General features: G+C 40.8%; 1 protein-coding gene across 3 annotated transcripts in view; it reads left to right on the forward strand.

Annotated features, from left to right (window-relative positions):
* The window catches only part of trabd2b (TraB domain containing 2B), a 63,626-nt gene that overhangs the window by 4,095 nt on the left and 39,500 nt on the right, over positions 1-20,031 (forward strand). The window lies entirely within an intron of this gene.

The following is a 20,031-nucleotide window of genomic DNA, read 5'->3' on the forward strand; positions in this document are numbered from 1 at the left end:
GTGATCTAGTAGAAAACTGAAAGATGAATACAATACCTTGAATCACATGAGGAAAACATAAAGATTATTAATCTTTGGTTTCTTTCTTGATGATCAGAAAATGAAGGGAACATGTTTCTATTTAAAGAATTAGTCAGCTGGTCACATAAGCTGGAATCTGAAGACCATATGTCACTCTGGGAGGTCCTATAAAAATCCACAATCAGCCTTGACAACATGAGGAAGATGCTTCGTTCTGACTTATGCTCCTTTTCAACCTTTGATCTACATGAAGGAGGAAAAACCAAGATCTGTGTGTGAATTCGTTCAGGACTGCTAACCAAACACATGCTCTGCATGCACGGCATGCCACACACAAAGGCAAAGTGTAAGCAGTATGCTTGCAAAAACTGCATACGTGCATAGGGTGGGGTGGTGCAACAGAATCTGTGAGGACCTCAGCATACATGTGACAGGTCTAAGGGCTCTGGGAGCTAATTTGAGAAGCAGTAGGCTCCCAGCCTCTCCTCTTTCATCAGCACCTCCTAACTACACTGTCAAAGTCCCAGTGTGTGCCTCTCACATGCCTGAGAGCTTTACTACCCCAAGAAATAAGCTTAGAAAACCACAGTGTGCTTCTGAGCAATGAAGAGGACAAGCGCTGATGCTGCCAGAAGGACTTTGCAATTTGTATAGTAAGTTATATCTCATACTGAAGATTTGTCCTCTTCTTAAAAGCATTTATGCCCCGTTACTTTAGTGTAGTCTCAGTCAAACCATACTAACAATTATATGTATTTAGCGTAACAGGCTCAGCAGTTAGTCCTAAAAACAACAGTGTTTTTTTTTTTTTTTTTAAATACACCACAACAGATTTGAGAACAGTACACATTCCAAAACTAAAAAGTCCTTTTTTTTCCCTGAAGACCTACCTCAGAATTTCCAGCACTGATAATATTTCTACTGCTTCAGTGTCCGTCAGAGGAAGGGTGCGACAAATTTACATTAAATCACATGTTTCAAGACAAGGGATCTATAGTGATGGGAGTTTTACCGCCACCTGGGGCTAAACCCTATATTGGCTAACCTGAATATCATTGCAGTCAAGCACAAGTGCATCAAGCACAAGACATATGAGTAACCCCCTCACGGATAGATATAGTGTATATGAGAGCATTACAAAGCTGAACTGAAACTGACATGGAAACCATTATTCTCAATTATAATAATTTGTGATTTAATCTGAAAACCATGGTTGATTGGATCCCTCTATGCTCGACTGTAACGGCGATGAGGTCATTAGGATGGATAGACGAAGAGTCAGAGAGAAAGTGTGTGGGTGGGAATGAGAAGAAAGAGAAGAAAGACGAAAAGAGAAAATAGAGATAAAGAATGACAAGGAAATCGAGGGAACCAAAGGAGGGCAGCGGGGTTGAGTGGACAAAAAGAAAATGCAGCGAGACTAATGTGCATCATCTCCCTGCTAACACTAATCGGAAACATAAGCTATGTTTGAAGAGGGATCTTTATTGGGACAGGTTCCAAACCTTGCTGGCCTGTATATTATTTGTCTCTAATAAACCTAGCTGCTCTTAATATCCCGTAGCTAACTTTACAGAATAGCTCCACTGGTGATCCATCTTCTGTCACAGGCACCTGGTCCCATTGGTGGCTGGGCAACAAGACTATTACCACTGGGAGATCTGCATGAATAAGCTGTTGCTGGGGGACCAGTTACCTCAGAAAATGTTTGTACTGAAAGAGGTTAAAGCAAATAAATCCTCGTCTGGGGATAGAAAGAACCAGGGCAGCTGTCCGAGCGGTTTTAGTCTGCAGTGGTGATATTGGTGATAGAGTAGGAGTATGGAGAGACATTAAGTGCGCCACAGCCCTCTTTGGACTCTTGTGCCTTAATGACAGCTCTGTCAGACTGAGGCCACTTCACGGTCAATTCATTTCCAGGAGAAGAGGGACATGTCACTGTGAGACTGAAGTCAGAGGCCGTGGAAACAATGGAGTGTCATGCTTCTCGTTTAGTTCCACTGATTCTGATCTAGGTGGTCGCTGTGACAATTAACAAAGTGTATAGAGTATCAGTTGGGAGGTGGGGCATTAGTGTGAAAAAAGTTACAAACAGCTTTACCTGTCATCGCATGCCTTCCAATATCTTACCTGATATTCTGTTAAAAAGGTCAGCCGGTAAATTTGTTATATTTGACGCATGGTTCAAAGTTACACATCAATAAAGATATAACAGCACATTTTACTTTAATTGGGTTTGGCAGACAACAAAAAGCCAATTGCTCAAAGGCAGGTTTGGCAAGGAAATAATGAAAAGGGGTTTGATTTTATTTATTCTTTCATATGGGTGTAACATCCTTTCCTTGTTCCAATGTTTTCTTATTCTGTAAACAGAGTTTTGTAAAATAAATCTTGCTTTTGCCTTTTCTTGCAGATAAACGAACACTGGTCTCACAATTTCATTGACTCAATATTAAATTTCCCTTTTTAAGTTTGTGGATAAACATAGTTGTTTTGTAATTTTGATACTATTATTACTTCACTACAAACCAGCAAATTGAGATGTTCTCTGTATTCATAACATCACAACAATATAGGATCTTAAAATCAGATTGTATATGTATCTTTATGGTACACAGCACCATAATGTAATGGTTTCTATTCATGTAATTACATTATTGGAAAAAGGAGTTAATCCTCTAGCCTATAAAAGCACTTTTGGGAAAGTTGAGGGCGGCTGCAGCCGCTGGGCCCCCTCACTCTCAGTGAATAAACACATGTATTTATTTTCCCTGGGTCACATTGCAGTTGAGGCCACCAGCCCATGTCGGCGAGAAATTACATCATATCAGTGGCGCCTGACTCCTGGCCAGGGGTCAAGGGTCATAGAGGGACGTGATATCCCAGTCACAGAGTGGTAGAGCACAACGGAGACTGGCAGTCTGCTGGGGTCAGTCTGGCCACTGCCCAATGTGATTGAGTACCTGGATCGATTTTTAACAAGCCCACATTCCAAACAACTCAAGCTATTTTTTGCCCCAGTTTGTGTACAGAGAGAGGCTGTGACTATAACATTAGTCCCAGGACGATCATCTCAAGGCTTGGGAGACGCGGTGCAACTTTTCATGAAAAAACAAACAAGCGTTTCTTGCATTTCCCCGATACGGACTTGCCATTGGATAAAATATTCAGACGTATGCTGCTACAACTTCGCACTTTCTGGCCTTAGTGGCAAGCTTTCAGGTGTGGCGGTACAGGGAACATTTCCCGAAGACTGTATTTCTTCATGGTAAAATAATATAGAATGTGAAGACATGTCGTTTGTGTAATATATTTTGGGAAATGTTTATTGAAAAATACACAGAGCCTCAATGGTAACCGCCGTGTACACTGATACAGTGGTCGTAAAGTGAAAACCTTTCCTGTGTGGCCTAGAGTCTTTGTTTCACATCAGTCAGTCATACTTTATAGGATACTAAATTTGATTTGTATTTGTCTTTCCACTTCACATTGGACCTCATAAAGTATGTGCCCCCAGGATACAAATTGGTGATTTGAAAATGATTTTAAAAACAGTACGGCTCATATCCAGGAGGAATGCGTTTCTCTGTTTGGATCCAGAAGTTTCTGGCTGTGCATGTAGCAGTTATTTGATAATCACTTATGGTGAAGGGTGAAAATAACATTGTAAGAATCTAGTAGTGAGCGTCTCCAGAGTCTGGGCAAGGGTTGCTGACAGCAGAAATGAAATCAAAATAAGATTCTGAAATCATGCAGAAGACTTTTTGTTTATCTTGGACTCTGTTCATCCAAATTGCACGTAATTTAAGGGTAGATTTAAGTAAAAACCCAGTCCATCGTCTAAATATTTACATTCACGTTGACAGTTTTGGTTTGACGAGTTGTGTTGACCAATGGGGCTTAATAACATAAAAAAGTGATATAATGCCTCAATTATACTCTTTCTGTTGACCTTCTCACTCCATTTGGAATTTTCTGTGTGATGTGTTGAGAAATTTGTGTCGTCTCATGCTAGCGGACGACTTATCTACTCATGTACAGTAGGATCACCACACAGAATGGAAAAAGGTTATAGCGATGAAGCAAGGGCAGGAGATTACCTTTACAGTGCGCTCGCTGACGTGTATATCCCCTCTGTAAGCATGCCATCTGAGGGTGTTTCACATCTAGGCTATAATTACCTGCGAAAATATGTGGAAAACTGCAAGGCAACACGTATCAGGCTGATCATCTGGTGCTGTCAGCAGGCAGACGGCAGTCCCACTGTTGCACTAATGACTTAATAGGCTCCTTAATGACCAAATAGCCCGCTGCCACCCAGAAGAACTTAGACAATTATTTGCTGGCCAGAACACTGCAGGCTGACTGAGATGGAGAAAGGGATATCAATGCCGAGAAAACAGTGGCACTGCACGCTGGTCAATGAGACGAATACAAATGTCTTTAACTTGATTTATAGTTTGTAAGACAAAGTTTGAGATAAAAGAAACAATACTGCAGCGCTGTAATTGAGTGTGATTGCAGGAGGCAGATAAGAGCCGAGAGTCATTGCGGTTTGGAAAATGTTCCATTTAAAGAAAGTGCCACAATTCCAGAGTTGTCTGATCTGGAAAAACAACAGTCAGCTTCACTTGCTACACCGGCTCATTTATGCAAAGTTAAAAGTGACCAATTCACCAATTAAGAAATGGAAAAACCCAAGTTCTCTATGTTTCAAGTTCTGTTGGTCGCTTTTCTTTGTCTTGCCCGTTGCTGTCCCAGGAAGAAACAAGAAACATCGATATTCATCACTCACGTGATAATTGTTCCCTGTTGATCAATGCTCTTCCTTATAAAAATCTATTGCCTCATTCAGTATAATGGCCCTGATAATCTGAGATGAAGTATTAATGACTCGAGATGGTGGCTTAAGCATGGCAAGTCGGAGCGCTCCTCCATACTAGTGTTCAATGTGCCAGAATCGCCCACACTCTCCCTTTGGACGGGAAAATGGGCATTCCTTTCTGCTTAAATTGCAACAGCCTCACATCACACAGGCTCACACACTCCATCCTCAGTCCGCACTCCTCTTCCACTCAAATACGGATAAAAATCTGTTAAACACATGCCTACACACACATACACACCCAGACACACTAGGTACTGAACTGCACAGGGTGTGAGGTTGTTTTCTATGGGAAGGGCAGGTAGTTTCCAGGATGGCTGAGGTTAATCTCAGGTTGTCTGGGCCAGAGGCTGATTGATCACAGACAGGAATGTGACTGACTGATTTCCTCAGAGACCCACTTGGCCCCTTTGGAATGTTATTGTCTTTTGGGACCTTGTTGTTTTATAACTTTGTTCTAACAAGGTTAGTCCTTACCATAAGCAAGGATCACTGTATATTGGCTGCTAATGTGATATCTTTTGCCACTGTAGTATTTCTACTTTCATAACATATCAGTAGTCAGTTCATACAGCTTTCTTCTTGTCAGCAAGAAGTATTCTACACTAATATATGAAATAAAATATAACCAAATAACAACTATAGTTAAATACACATTTTAAGGGCAGATTGAGTATCAATATGCTGCTAATTATGTGCCACTTGTCATAGAAATATAGTTAAACATGGAAAAAGATTGTTAGTAAGCCAGTGTGCAGCTTTTATCGTTGGATGCTTGTAGGTCTCACATGAACTGTGTCCTGGCCTGTGTTTGACATAAGCCACAAAAACCATTCCACACACACACACACACACACACACACACACACACACACACACACACACACACACACACACACACACACACACACACACACACACACACACACACACACACACACACCACTGTCCGGCGTTCATTAATAGGTGCAAGTAGAAAACAACTGTCTGTCTGTTGTGTGAGCCAGGCTTGAGGATTATGATGAAATAGGAGATCCCTCTCACTAAACCTGGTTTTGATGTGACCCAAGCGTCTTCCCGGCCCCCCTCTGGCTTGTCCCCATTATACACAACCCAGAGGAGCACTTCAACAATACTTGTACCCCATCATTGCACCTGTCACCTCTCCATGTGCCCTCTGTGAAACATATTAAAAGGCATAAATTTCCTTTAATATCAATTTCCTTTCATTCATCTTTTTTTACTTCTTTTTTTTTTTTAATCATGGTTATCTGAGCAGTCAAACTTCAAGTAATTGTTGGTCTTGTTTCTTTTTGGCAATGCGTTTGTTCTTACTTAGATTTTAAGCATGCTGTTTCCATTGCAATTTCTTTGAAGCCTTCATCCTTTGACCTATACAGCGTAAATTCAAATTTCTCAAGCAGTCAGTAGGGTAGGACAACCAGAACTTTTAAGTCAAGTGACGGAAACTACGAATATGGAATTTCTCATATTACCGCTTTGGCTTGAAAACTGATGATTTCATGCTTGTTCACAAATAAAGAGGAATGAAGAAATTAAACTCAACTGGAAGTGTTTTCTGCCAGAAACAGAATATAAAAGAGTCCCTGACTGATGTGAAAACTGTCAGTTAGACACAAAGCCCCACTCATAAACTGTAATAGGGAGCACATAAATTCTGTCAATTCATCCTGTCTCTCTCTGCACAATCAGACAGAAAAATACCATTATACACCTCTTATATCTGTCAGAAAGTACTTCTGACGGAGGCAGGAAAACTGCACTGCCGAGAGGGCAGACGAAAGCTGTCAAGAAAGTCAGACAGGCAAGAGTTTAAGCAGGAAAACTGAGCGAAGGTTGGTTGATGGATGTTGCCACAAGGGTCAGGGAGTAAAGGAACAGACAAGAGGAGAGGCGAAGTATCCGACGGGCAGGAAGCCAAGAAAGTAAGACAAGACAGCAAGCATAGAGAAAGGAAGAAGTGAAAGCAATACCATTGACAAAATATCCGTTGCCGTTGTGCCAGTCAACACAGTTTCACATCGATAAATTATTCCGAAGTCTTTGAACAGGTTGCACTGATCTGGAGCTCGATACTTCCTCACAACTGTTCTCATAAAGTCAGTAACTAATATATCAGCTGAACTTACTCAGTATGGATCAAAGTCTGTGTTTTTCAAGAAGCCTCTGTTTAAAAGGTGATCTGAATGAACAGCTGAAGCCCCCTATTGACAAACATCACCATCAATTAGCACGGTCTTCATTGAAACCCTTCACTTTCTACCAGATGGTACAAGGGATTTCAGACAATTGTGCAAATAGTCCTCTGTGTCACGTTTCCAATTTGAGTTCCCAGACCTTTTTCTGAGTAGGATTGACAGAAGGAGCTGGTAGCCCCTGTGTCTGCCCTCTGAATGACCCCTTCCCTTTGGCTAAGCCCACAGTAGCCCCGTCCTCATCTCCTCTGTACTCGAGTGGAACGTGACATTTAACAGCACAGACCTGAGCCAATTAGTTGCTGCTACAAAATTCCTCACAGCTTTGAGAATATACCAAGGAACGATGAATTATGAAATGATTCCTGCATATCAGGAAAATGACAGTGTTTGCTAGTGCAGTTTCTATAGTACAATCAATACCGCCAAGTGTTTTCATTTATATTATGGGAATTCATGTTCATTGGACATATTAAAATATTTTTGTAGGAGGAGAGGCAGGTATAATGATGCCAATCAGGCTTAAACCAAAAAAAAAGAGGAAAGATTGTTGTTCAGGTTGGTGGTATTGGAGAGAGTAAAAGCAACAATAACACAGGAATCCTTCCATTTTCTCCTCCTGACAGTTTCCTTTGAGCCAAAAAATAAATAAAAATCAACTAAAAAGGATGTTGCTCTGAAGTCTCGCTCCCTTCCCCTTTTTGGTTTTGAGGTTCTTTCCCCTCCTGCTCTCTCACGTCACGCTCAATTTCACCTGTCATTCACCAGTGCTGTTTTTCAAACACAGACCTTGTACCTTTCTCAAGGCATCCAGTCTCTTGGCATGCACTGGAACAGTTTAAATATAATATCAAACATATGGCAGAGTTTATGGAGCGTAAATGAGATGAGAAATCAAATTTACTTAAAGAGTCGTAGTTGGAGAACTGTGGTCTCTGAGGGGTGCTGTTGTGTTTTGGGAGAATCACATTGATGGGCAGCTCTAATTACACCCACAAAGTGAGTGGGAGAATTTGGGCAAGAAGGGATGGTGTAAGTCCATGCGCCACGAGGAAAGAGAGAATGAGAAGATGGGGGGGGGGTTAAGACAGAGGCAATCTCAGTGGGTGGCTCATTTTTCTAAGTCTGTGTTTCTCTCATTCTCTCTTGTGAGTGTGCATCATATGACGATGCGTAATTGGCCTGTGGTCACACCAGAGCTGTGCAAACAGATTAGCAGGGAAACATGTCAGCCTGCGGGGCCGCCTAGATGAATGTGTGTGTTGTGTGAATTACAGATGTGGGATTGTGTGGCTAATGGTTTGATGGAGTAAAACCTATATTAATGGTGAACAGGTGGGGCAGAAGACTTTGTTGCGGACAAATTTGTTGTCGTGGGTTCATATCGTCGCACACTGATGTGGTTACACACAGCACTTCATGCAGTGAAAAACATGGGCTTGTGACAACTCTTGAAACATTTTCTAGGTAGCCTTAACACTCTACACCATCATTTAAAATACAATATAAAATTGAAAAAAACATTTTTTTTGATCTAGCATCATCTAAAGTACTAGGACCACCAAATAAAGACATGAAATAAAATCTTGCAAAAATGTAATCAAACAATAGACAGATGTCTCTCAAGTGTGCATTCCAGGATCTGCGCTGAGGAGACAGAATCAGAAAGAATCGGGAGGAAAGAGAACGAGAGATAAGTCTCATGAGCGCTCTTGAGTTTAACTTGGCTGAGGAGTGTCTGTGCGGAACCACTCAAAGTTATTGGTTTTTTGATGCTCTTTGCCATACTACTTCCCCCAGCATTACACGATATAAGACTGGAATATAGGGTAACTTATAAGGGCGGAGGTAGTAGCATGCAGGTAGATCTTACATCTTGTATAGACAAGGTAACCTGAAAGAGATCAGTGGCTGCAAAGTAGTTGTGGGTGAGAGTGTAGCCAGACAGCATAGGATGGTGGTACAGCTAATGTTATCAGGGAGACAGGTAGGAGAGTACGTAGTGTATCATCTGGAAGGAAAGTAGATAATGAGACTTGGTGGTGGAATGAGGAAGTGGAAGAGTACATACAGAGAAAGTGGTAAGCAAAGAAGAAGTGGGACACTGGGGGACTGAAGAGACAGACAGGAGTACAGGGATATACAGTGTAAGGTAAAGATAGAAGTAGCAAAGACAAAACAAAGGGCGTACGATGACTTGTATGCTCAATTAGACAGTAAGGAGGGAGAGAATGATCTATACAGGTTGGCGAAAGAGAGATAAAAATGGAAACGATGTACAACAGGTCCGGGTGATTATTTAGAGAGAGGAAAGTGTATTGACAGATGCTAGAAGAGTGATGGATAGATAGAAAGAGTATTTTGAAGAGCTGTTGAATGAGGAAAATGAATGAGAGCCAAGGGTAAAAGAGGTGTCTACTGTAGACCATAAAGTCGCAGAGATTAGTAAAAGTGAAGGGAGGAAGGCAATGAAGAGGATGAAGATTGGAGAGGCAGTTGGTCCTGATGATATACCTTTGGAGGTGTAGAAGTGTCTAGTAGAGGCAGCGGTAGAGTTTCTGACAACTTTAGAGGGATAATGTTGATGAGCCATACAATGAAGTTATGGGACAGAGTACTAGAAACTAGAATGAGAGCAGAAGTCAGCATTTGTGAACAGCAGTGTGGCCTCATGCCTAGAAAGAGTACTACAGATGCAGTATTTGCTTTGAGAATGCTAATAGAGAAGTACAGAGAAGGCCAGAGGGAGCTGCATTGTGTTTTTGTAGACCTAGAAAAAGCATATGACAGTGTGCCAAGAGAGAAACTCTGGTATTGTATGAGGAAGTTTGGAGTGGCAGATAAGTATGTTACTGGTTTAGGACATGTATGCTAGCTGTTAGACAGTGGTGCAGTGTGCTGTAGGGGTAACAGAGAGGTAGAGGTGGGACTCCATCAGGGATCAGCTCAGAGCCCCGTCTTGTTTGCAGTGGTGATGGACAGGCTGAAGGATGAGGTTAGACAGGAATCTCCATGGACCATTATGTTTCCAGATGACATCATGATCTGTAGTGAGAGCAGAGAACAGGTTGAGGAAAATCTAGGTTGAGGTATGCTCTGGAAAGGAGAGGAATGAAGATTAGTCTCAGCAAGACAAAGTATATGTGTGTGTGTGTGAATAAAAGGAACCCGGGTGGAAAGGTGAGGCTACAGGGAGTGGAGATCAAGAAGCTGGAGGATTTCAGGTACTTGGGGTCAACAGTCCAGCGCAATGGAGAATGTGGAAAAAGTGGGTTCAAGCAGGCTGGAATGGGTGGAGAAAAGAAGAAGACTAACAGCCAGAATGAAATGAAAGGTATACAAGACAGTAGTGAGACCAGCAATGCTGTACAGCCTAGAAACGGTTACAATGACGAAAGGACAGGAGACAGAGCTAGAGGCCGTAGAGATAAAGATGCTAAGGTTCTCTTTGGGAGTTACCAGGACGGATAAGATCAGGAATGAGTCTATCAGAGGAACAGCACTTGTTAGATGTTTTGGAGAGAAGGTCAGAGAAGCCAGATCGTTCGAATTTGAATTAAAAAGTTGAAATTTTTCAGACAAGGGATGAATAACTTCATTAGATTAAAACTCTCAGCCTTTGTCTAACATCATGTTTAACTATTATTATAGAATGTACTATTCAAGAGCTTCAACTACCATTCATGTCTCTTTGAATTCTGCAACACCCACTGCTTCACCATATTCCAATTTTTTTCCGCCCAGTATTCACATAACTGCTTTATCCCCTTTCTAATTTTCTATATACATTTAACTTCCCTTTCTTTCATTATACATGGCCTTATTCTAAGAATCGTATCATAACTATGAATATTTTACTCCTGCATTGTAGCTGTAAAATGATCATGCTGTTAAATACTTTTACTTTGACCAGTTATCTTGCCAAGAAAAGCCCAGTGCCCCAAATCATTCCAGTAAAGATCCAGTAACTGCATGGCTACCTGGTCTTTTCATGTTCAATAAATTAACATCGTACGGACAAGTGTGATCCTGGCTAAAATAGGATGGAGATTTATAACATTTGTATTTGCTCCAAACTAAAATAACAAATCAAAATAGTGGCGAATGATGAAAAGTTAAAGCTTTTGAACTTGGGTTCTCCATCCAGACAAGATCTGCCATTAAGTCTACAAAGGACTCTCCTCTCTTCTTTTTGACAAACTACTTTGTCATAATGGAATTTACTTTGTTCGAGCGCAGTGTCTGTCCCACCATTGTGCCAGACATTATTGTGATGGTGTGTCAGCAAGTGAAAAAAGGTACCGCAATGGTGTTCAATTCAATGCATGTGGTCGCTCTCTTGCGTCACACTTAAACTTTTGAGAATCTCTTCATATGGAAAATATGGATTCTGGATACACATAAATAAATCCCATCTTTTTGATAGATTTTTCCACTACTTACTCACTCAAGTAATGGTGTCAGCGCCTCGGGCAACCGACAGAAGCCTCACAGACAAATGGGGCAGGCGTGCGTGCCATTGTTGACAGGCAAAAGCTAGATCACTGTGAAAATCTCGCATAGAGCTAGTGAGTATTGGAATGGAAACATAAGTCTATGTCATCAGCTTGCCAAAATGCACCAGGGAGAGTGCATGAGAGGCACAGAGAAGGAGTAACAAGGAGAGATGCAGAAAGAGGCCAGACACCCTCAAAGCCTCTGTAGTCAGCTCTGCTGACAGCCAAGCCAAGCACATGAGAGCTGTGTGAATGGCTTTTTAATGCCTGCTAACAACCACGGTATTTAGTGGGATGGGGGGATGAATGAAGAGATGCTGTGAAGGATGGAAGGGGCGCAGATGGGAGATGACAACAATGTTTGGACATGAAGTCCCAGCTGACCACGGCTGCACTGCTGCCCTCACTACAGGCCCTGAGGCTGACGGACTCTGGGTTTCATGCTGGAGAGATCACATTTTTTCAAGTTTGTGGTCTTTTCTCTGACTCCATCCTCATTTATCTTGGTTGTGTCTCACTATTTTATTGAGGTCTTGTTATTTTCCTGGAGACTGACAATTTCAGTCACGGTTATGTGGAAATCTGTGGTAATTGCCTGTAATGCTCTATTATCTATAGATGCATGTCCAGCTGGCCAGTGATTACACACTTGCTGAAACTGGATTCATATGATGTTGAGAAATGCAGTCCATTTTCAGTACAATACCAACACCAATGAAATATCAATATTGATTTTCAAGAACTCTCACTGTATTGCGGCAATGGTCAGAAGGAACATATTGGTGAGGTTTTGTCCTAAATTGGTTTTGACTCACTTTCCACTGATACTTCATGACAAGTGTGTAGGAGAGGGAATGTTACCCTCACACTGTATTGTGATGGTCACAGTGTACCTGTATCTGAACCACAAAATCCATCAAACTGACAAAAACCCATTTTTGTTGATTTTGTTGTGTCAGTCAGTTGGCAGTGGCTGTACATATTACGCTACAGTGGAATGATAAACTTACCATCACACTCATGACGAATCTCCTGGGGAAGGTTTTGGCGTGTGTTGTTGAGCTGTAACATCTGGACCTCAATAGATATTTCAGTAGCTATTTCATTTTATAGCTAAATGAAGCATCGGTAAACATCTGAGTTTGATTTCCATAAATCGGATCTATAAATAGTTAAATTAGCAATTTATACATATTAATATTAACTGCATATGAATTACTATTATTTTTTGCTAAAGGAGCAACAAACTTTTTTTCAATTTGATATTGCTTCTGTTGCTCTGTCTAAACATTGAGGACTTTTGTCAATAGTTTGTCAATATTGTTACGGAGTTCTGCGTAATGAGTTTGAAAAACTATACAGTTTATGTGATGTTGGATTATGGAATTTTAATAAACAGAAGATGCAGGATTTGTTTCTTTTTGTGTGCAGCTAAGGAGAACGCAGATGTAAGAAAGTGATCTGTACGTACAAAATAACAAACCTCATCGGTTTACGTCATCCACGCTGCTTACACAAAACGCCCTCAGAGTCAAACAAAAGCTCGATGTCTCCCTGGAAACCTTAGGAGGAGGTAAAGATTAAGATGAGGCAAGTACAGAAAGATGGGAATTGACAAAAAGTAAAGAAACTGGTAAAAGAAATCTGCAAAATGAGTTTTTGCAGCCAGGATAAATCAAATATTATTGTAGTTTCCATCTAAGTCAGATACAAATAACGTTTTCTAATCTGTAGCATATGTTGTTTGTATAGGAAAAGTTTTCCTACATGATTTTTCAGAACATAGTTCTATTCCCTCATTAGATATACTCAGGAAGCTACAGTAATACCAATTTGGTTGGAACCGATTGCAGAGCAATGTCAAGATAATGGTCACTGGTTTTTAAATCCTTCATAGGCCCACACCAACATGGGCTCTGAACAGACAGAGCTGCTCAAGTTAGCGAAACCTTCCGTGCTCATTTCTTCCTTTTACACTCAAAGCGATGCTGCCAGATTTGGCAGACCAAACCCTGGATTGCTGAACACCTTCTGCTACTGACTCATAGAACCCAGTGACACTGACAGCTGCTTTAAGGTGGCATCTCCTCACACCTCACATGCACCCACACCCCAACCACACTGGCCTTTGACAGGTTATTTGTCAAAACCATCAGCAGTCTCAAGAAAGTTTAAACAGAATCACAAAGTGTTAAGTCTGGTTTGATGTTTCCAGGAATTCCATCCGTCTTCGCCCGGTTGAACCTGGGATGAGGCAGACTGTGGCAATGTGGGGTTCTTTGTCTGGGAGGGCGTGAAAGCCATGAAAAGATGGGTGTTCCTCTCTACTAAAAATTTCTTTGTGGCAAAAAAAGAATTAAACTGCACCAGAGGTTGTAAGTAAAATAATTTTAAAGGATGACTAGGTTCAACGTTTCTGCAGCAGCACTGCCCACCCAGGGGGACCTGCTGATCTGGCTCTTGTAAAAAGCAACTTGATTCCACTTTCTCCCTAAGAAAAATTCAAATACTTTCCTTTTAATCAACAGTGGGTTCTTTGACGACACAGTTAGAGGGAATGGAATTGTAAGTTACGGTAACATTATTCAGAAGGAAAATACATGTTTAAGCTTGAATTCTTCCTCGACTAGCTGCCTTTTAGATACTCCAGAAGGGCTGACTGTTTTTGATAAAGACACACTTGTTTGGGGTGGATTTGAATCATTTAAAAATCTCAAGCAGCAGAGACATTTTAAAAAATGATTAAATACCACCTCTCTAATATAATGAGACATCCTTGGCTCTCACTTGCCGTCTGTCTTGGCCGCTTTCCTTCATGTGTTGGCTTCTGTCGCACTTTGGAAGTTGCTGAAGGGAGAAGGTCCCGAATTCAGCTCCTCTGAAAGAGAATCCAAACCTCATGCTAACAAGAACAGCGGGCCTAACAGGGAGTGACAACATATTGCATTGAAGTGCTTTGTATGTATAAATACATGTGTATGAGTATATGTGTTTGCACAGAATATGTATGTGTGTGTTTGGGTGTATGTGTGTCTGTGGAGGGTTCGGAGGTGGTGCCAAATATCTGTGTGCATTTATTATGAAAAAGTAAACATCCCTGGTGAATTAATAGCATGCATGCAGGAATCCATCCACATAAATGCATGCAGGGATGAGTGCTAAAATGCACACAAACACATCCAGTCATAAAGTTGTTCCAATGCATCAATCACTCAGCAATAATCTTCTGAAAGAATTTGATAGGAAACTAAAGGATAAGCATCTCCTCCCTCCTCGCACAATTCCATCATAACCATAACCACCGGCTTTCCCTGCTCCTCTGGGCTCAGATGAAAAACAGATGGGTCACATGGTAGTGAAAGTTAGAAATAAAGAGACAGGAAGAGGAATAAAATGGGTGTAAGTCAGATGAAGGCTAGGGGGTCAGAGGTAGACAGGAGAGACAAGAAAGCGCTTAAGAGAAATTGTCCAGGGAGACAGCAAGGGAAAAGGTAAAGAGGTCATGTAATATACATTAGAGATAGAGCTAAGAGAAAAGTGAGGGAGACAGCGATAAAGGCAAAGGAGAGGTCAGGCTGGAAGCAGGCGAAAAGTCGTTTTTAGATGAAAGGAATCCAACCAATCCCACGAATGATAAACATGTGTCTGTGTCACCCATCCTGCAGCTCTGCTTTGCTTGTGTGTGTGTGTGTGTGTGTGCGCATACTAGTGTCTGCGTTGCTCGCAGTTACAGACACTGACTCCTGACATTGACAGTGCGTTATGATACACACTTAGTTGCACAATGACATATTTTCCACAATCTCCACTCGGGCGGGGGGAAACCAACTGGATGAGTGCTTACTGACAAAAACCATCACACCCTCAACCCTGCAACCACCAGATAACAAAGCATTGAAGGCGATCTCCTGTCGTCTCCCTGCTGCTCCTCCTCACGTTGCGTTCTACATACAAGCGCACTGTTCCCCTCAAGAACCAGACAACTCCCCTTGAACTCATTGACAAAACAATGTGGAGGAATGAATGTCTCCAAAATACACAGGAGTAATTTGAATCCCTCATCGGTATTTTTTTTTTTAATCAGTTTTCATTTTGATAACAATTTGATTAAAGTTTTGTTTGGATTAAGTGCATGACTGCTGTGGCAGACTTATCATTTTATATGTTTAACCAAAGGAGTAGAGAAAAATGAATTAGTGCTTGATTTTTGCACTGCTACATATCAAATCAGTAAATAATAAAATTAAAATGATAGTTCTAACTTGTGTCTAGCTGTACTTGTTTTTTGTAACAAATTGTAAATCTGCTGACAATTTACAACAACAGACCAAAATATACTTATTTTTAAAAATGCACTGATGTTTTTATTGTGAAAATCTGCTCCCGTTTATATTTAAGCTACTCAAAGCTTTTGGCTAAGCTTTTCAAAAGACTGCGGTCATGGTTAGATACTTCAACTGTTGGATCTTTCATGGAGAAAAGATGTCTCGACGCTTTCAATACTTAAAAACCAACCAAATGTACCTAAACCCTTACTCTAATTTTGTAATGCTATGGTTTTGTCATGGTGTTTTCAGCAGTAACGCTTGACTTCTGATACTTTTCTTTCTGATAGATGCAGTCTGCATACTCTTTTTAGTTTCACATTTCTTTATAAACAAAGCAGCATAGCCATTTGATTTCTTGCAGATGTAATGCCACCTCCCTGGTATTTTAAATTATAATCAAGAAATTATAGAATTTTAATTTTAAATAATAATCCTCTCCTCTCCTCTATCATAACCTCTGTCAGTCAGCGATCTACAGCTGATCTAATGTTGAGGTCCCCCAGGCAGGGATTGGATAAGAGCCTCTGTGGTTCTCTGTTGACTCATCAAGGTTCATGGCGGGTTGCCATGGCCACTGGCAGCCTGGCCTGAAATGAACCAGGGGGCAGTGGTGGTTGGGATGGGAGCTGGACAGAGCAAACACAGAATCATTAAGAAAGGGAAAATGCGAAGGAGTGAGAAAACTATGTTGACTTGAGGAGAAATAAGACTTGTTTTGTCAGAATAAACTCTTGGCCGCCTTCCATTTGTTTTAAAGGCCAGACTGCAACATCGGTCTGTCCATGGTTTCCAAATGATCTCTTTGGTGATGCATGTGTTTGTATGTGTCTCTGTTTATTCTGGTATGGGGTTTTTGTGTACTACTTCATTTTTGGTATTTCCACAACAATAGCTGTAGTTCACAAGATATTCACTCATGGCACAAACTACACAGCTACACAGCAAAGTCGCTAACCCATAGGAGTGTGTGAGTGTCTGTGTGTGCAGTCCCTGAAGCCATGGCTATTCACCCATAACCACATTCTGACGATTAGGTCACTGGCACACAGTCATGCATGCAGGACTGCATTCATAGACGAGCATACAAAAATATACATACAGATTGCGGCATTGCATGATGCGGCTCGGTTTGAGCTCAAGTGACTTCAACATTTTTTTTTTCAGTGACCCTTAGTCAACAACATTGTGTGAGCGAGAATGAGACACTTTGAGTAGCACGCTTCATCTCGACCCCAGTACTTAACAACTGCTGTAGATGAGGAGTGCTGTGCGGAGTGCTGTGAACTAAACCAGCCGTGATGTTGTGAAGTCCCATTGTGGAATAAGACAGGCTTGCATTAAACAGAAAGTGTGGTGTGATTGTAAGTGAGAGCAAAACGCTCTAGAAAAACAACTATTCACAAGATTGAAAAGTCGGTGAGACGCCGGTATACTTTATACGGTATACTCATTATAAAGAAGGATATTTATAATTAGCTAAATGAAATAAATGAACTGCTTATGAAACTCAAAGCAGCTTTCCACCACAGAGGAAATAGTTTCCTCTGTGGTGAGACAGACTGAAGTGAGCCTGATAACATGCATGAACTTTTATTTCTGTGGTGATTAAGAGCAATATAATTCTAAATAGTTAACGCAACTCGACCTGAATAACCTCTGAGATACAACACATATGAAGTACCATTTCATATATAAAGTGTATTGCGCACACGCCAGATGAGACGGCCTCTAAGAGGGCAAGATTTGACAATGAAATGTCATTGAAATGAGTCAGCTTTGCAGTGATGAAAGGAGAAACCCAGTAGGTGCCAGTGACTCAAAATGCATAGGTTCCAAGTAGTACTGATCTCAACCGCAGAGCGAGGCGATGAAAAAGTACTACAACTATTGAAGCGACTTATCACAGCAACCAGGACGTCGAACTTCAACAAGTGGCAGTTATTTGAGCAATAAATAGCAGATGAATTCCTTCTATGTGCCGTATTACATTTGAAATTCCATCTGTCACCTGCAAATGTGTAGGCATGTTTTCTCAGTCTTACCAAAAGCTTGGAGCAAAGTGTCTAAAAGAGCTGCAATTGACTTTCATTTTGGTCACATTTATACCACTTGGGGAAAAAAGCACTAATGTTTTCCTATAGAAATACTGGATTTGTGCAAACAAACTCAGCATCAGGAGGTGACTGGCCTGACCAGCATGCGTGGATGAGTTTGCTTGAGGGCACAACTAATTTAAACCTGCTTGCAACCGAGTGATGACTGTCATTGGTGTCTGGGACCATAAACACTATGTAACAGTTTCCACAACCATTTTTAAAGGTAATACTTTACAGTTCAGCAGTGCTGCATTGAATGTTAGTGCAAAAGATTATAGGTGTTATTTTTGGATGGCTCATGTGTTTTGTGCTGTTGCCAAGGTTGTGTATGCGCAATGTACTTTTAGTGATACACCTGAGTTTCTACAAAGAAAGTATGGTATAAAGTCTGTCTTGTCTGTCCTGTTTAAAAAAAAGAAAAAGAAAACGCACAGAAATGTGGCATTAAGCTCAGCACTATATTTCACAAACACAATGAACTAGACTTGCTTGCCTCCTCACATAAATCGATGGACATGTCAAATTATAACATTGTTCTTATTTTACTCTACTGTCAATTGTTGGTTGGTTTCATTGTTTATTGATTTTTGAAAGATTATTTATCCACTCCTCCTATGTCTGCTTCAACATTCTTCTTCTCAGTGTGGTCTCCTTGATGATTTGTGGCCCATTTAGAGCCACAATCATGTGATCTTTTGGTCAGGGTGACCACAAACCCTTAGCAAGGCTTACCAAGTCTGCCAATCTGGGCTATTCTGACACACACACACATACATACATACATACAGAATAAAATAAACAGATGCAGACAGTAGTGTGTGCCTATATAAGACTGTTATGATTCTCAGATTGGTTAATTGGCCATTGTCAGTGGCGGATCTCTTCTGTCGAAGCGTGTGCTGAGCTGTGGTCAAACCCAATGTTTTCCTTTGCGGGGGTTTGGGTGTTAAAGCCATTAGAGAAAGTAGTCATGGCCTTAATCACACAGAATCTCTCCTCGCCAAATACTTTACCTCTCATCTCTTGGTTGTTCGAGGTTGGGTGAAAAATGGACATATGTATGAGTCTCTTTATGGGTCTAAATTTGTTTCTTTGAACTAGAAAAAACCAGTGTGTACGTCTTATAATTATTCATGTGATCTGTGTTTTGCAAGTTTGGTTACGTAGCAAAGCAAAACAAGCTTCGGTAGCGCATTATGGTTTATGGCCCAGGAGAGTAAAGATGTATGCACATGAACAAGAAATACATATTAAAATAGAAAATGTGATCAATTTAGAAAAACACTGTATATATTCAAAAATAGATAAAAAAAATCAAAATTACAATTTAGCTTTATCTGTAATACTGGCTTGAAAAAGGATGTTCAAATGACACTAAAGGGACCGCCGATCTCTTGTTCTCTGATTGTACAAGAAGTTACAATTATCACATTAAGTTGTACAAGCTCTCACACATACTTGCAATCCACACACGCAATCATACATTTTCCAGGATTTTGTTGTCTTTCTCCACCCACACCCACACAAATGGCTATAAATAAATTTTGGAGAGTGTAAAAACATTTTCTAATCCTTGAAAGCCTTGTGAAATAATGAGAGCTTTACAATGATGGTTAAAGGCCCCTTCTATGATGTCACAGGCAGCAAAGCTCCCTGTCAGGGCCAGCCAGGAGAAAAGGCACCCAGAATAAAGGGCTCTGCAGTCATGACATTTGATTTCCATATCCAAACCACTGACAAGGGATACTTCCTGTTTTCTATCATCATCTCACTTCACTGTCTCTCTTGGTGCTTCGGTATTTTTTTGTTTGTTTGTGATTTTGCCATCTTTTTCCATGTCGATTCTGCTGACTCTTCTTTACAGGCAGTGTTTCCATGTTATTATTTTTTGTTATTTGCATATGGAAGCAAACCTGCACAAAAAAGTTGTTGCTTAGATTTATCATTAATGTAATTCATTAACCTTCAGTGATGACTGGGTATCAACAA

The sequence above is a fragment of the Fistularia commersonii genome, chromosome 16 (genome assembly GCF_037954325.1).
Source record: "Fistularia commersonii isolate RoL2024-O1a breed Wild chromosome 16, RoL_Fcom_v1.0, whole genome shotgun sequence".
NCBI classification, from domain to species: Eukaryota; Metazoa; Chordata; class Actinopteri; order Syngnathiformes; family Fistulariidae; genus Fistularia; species Fistularia commersonii.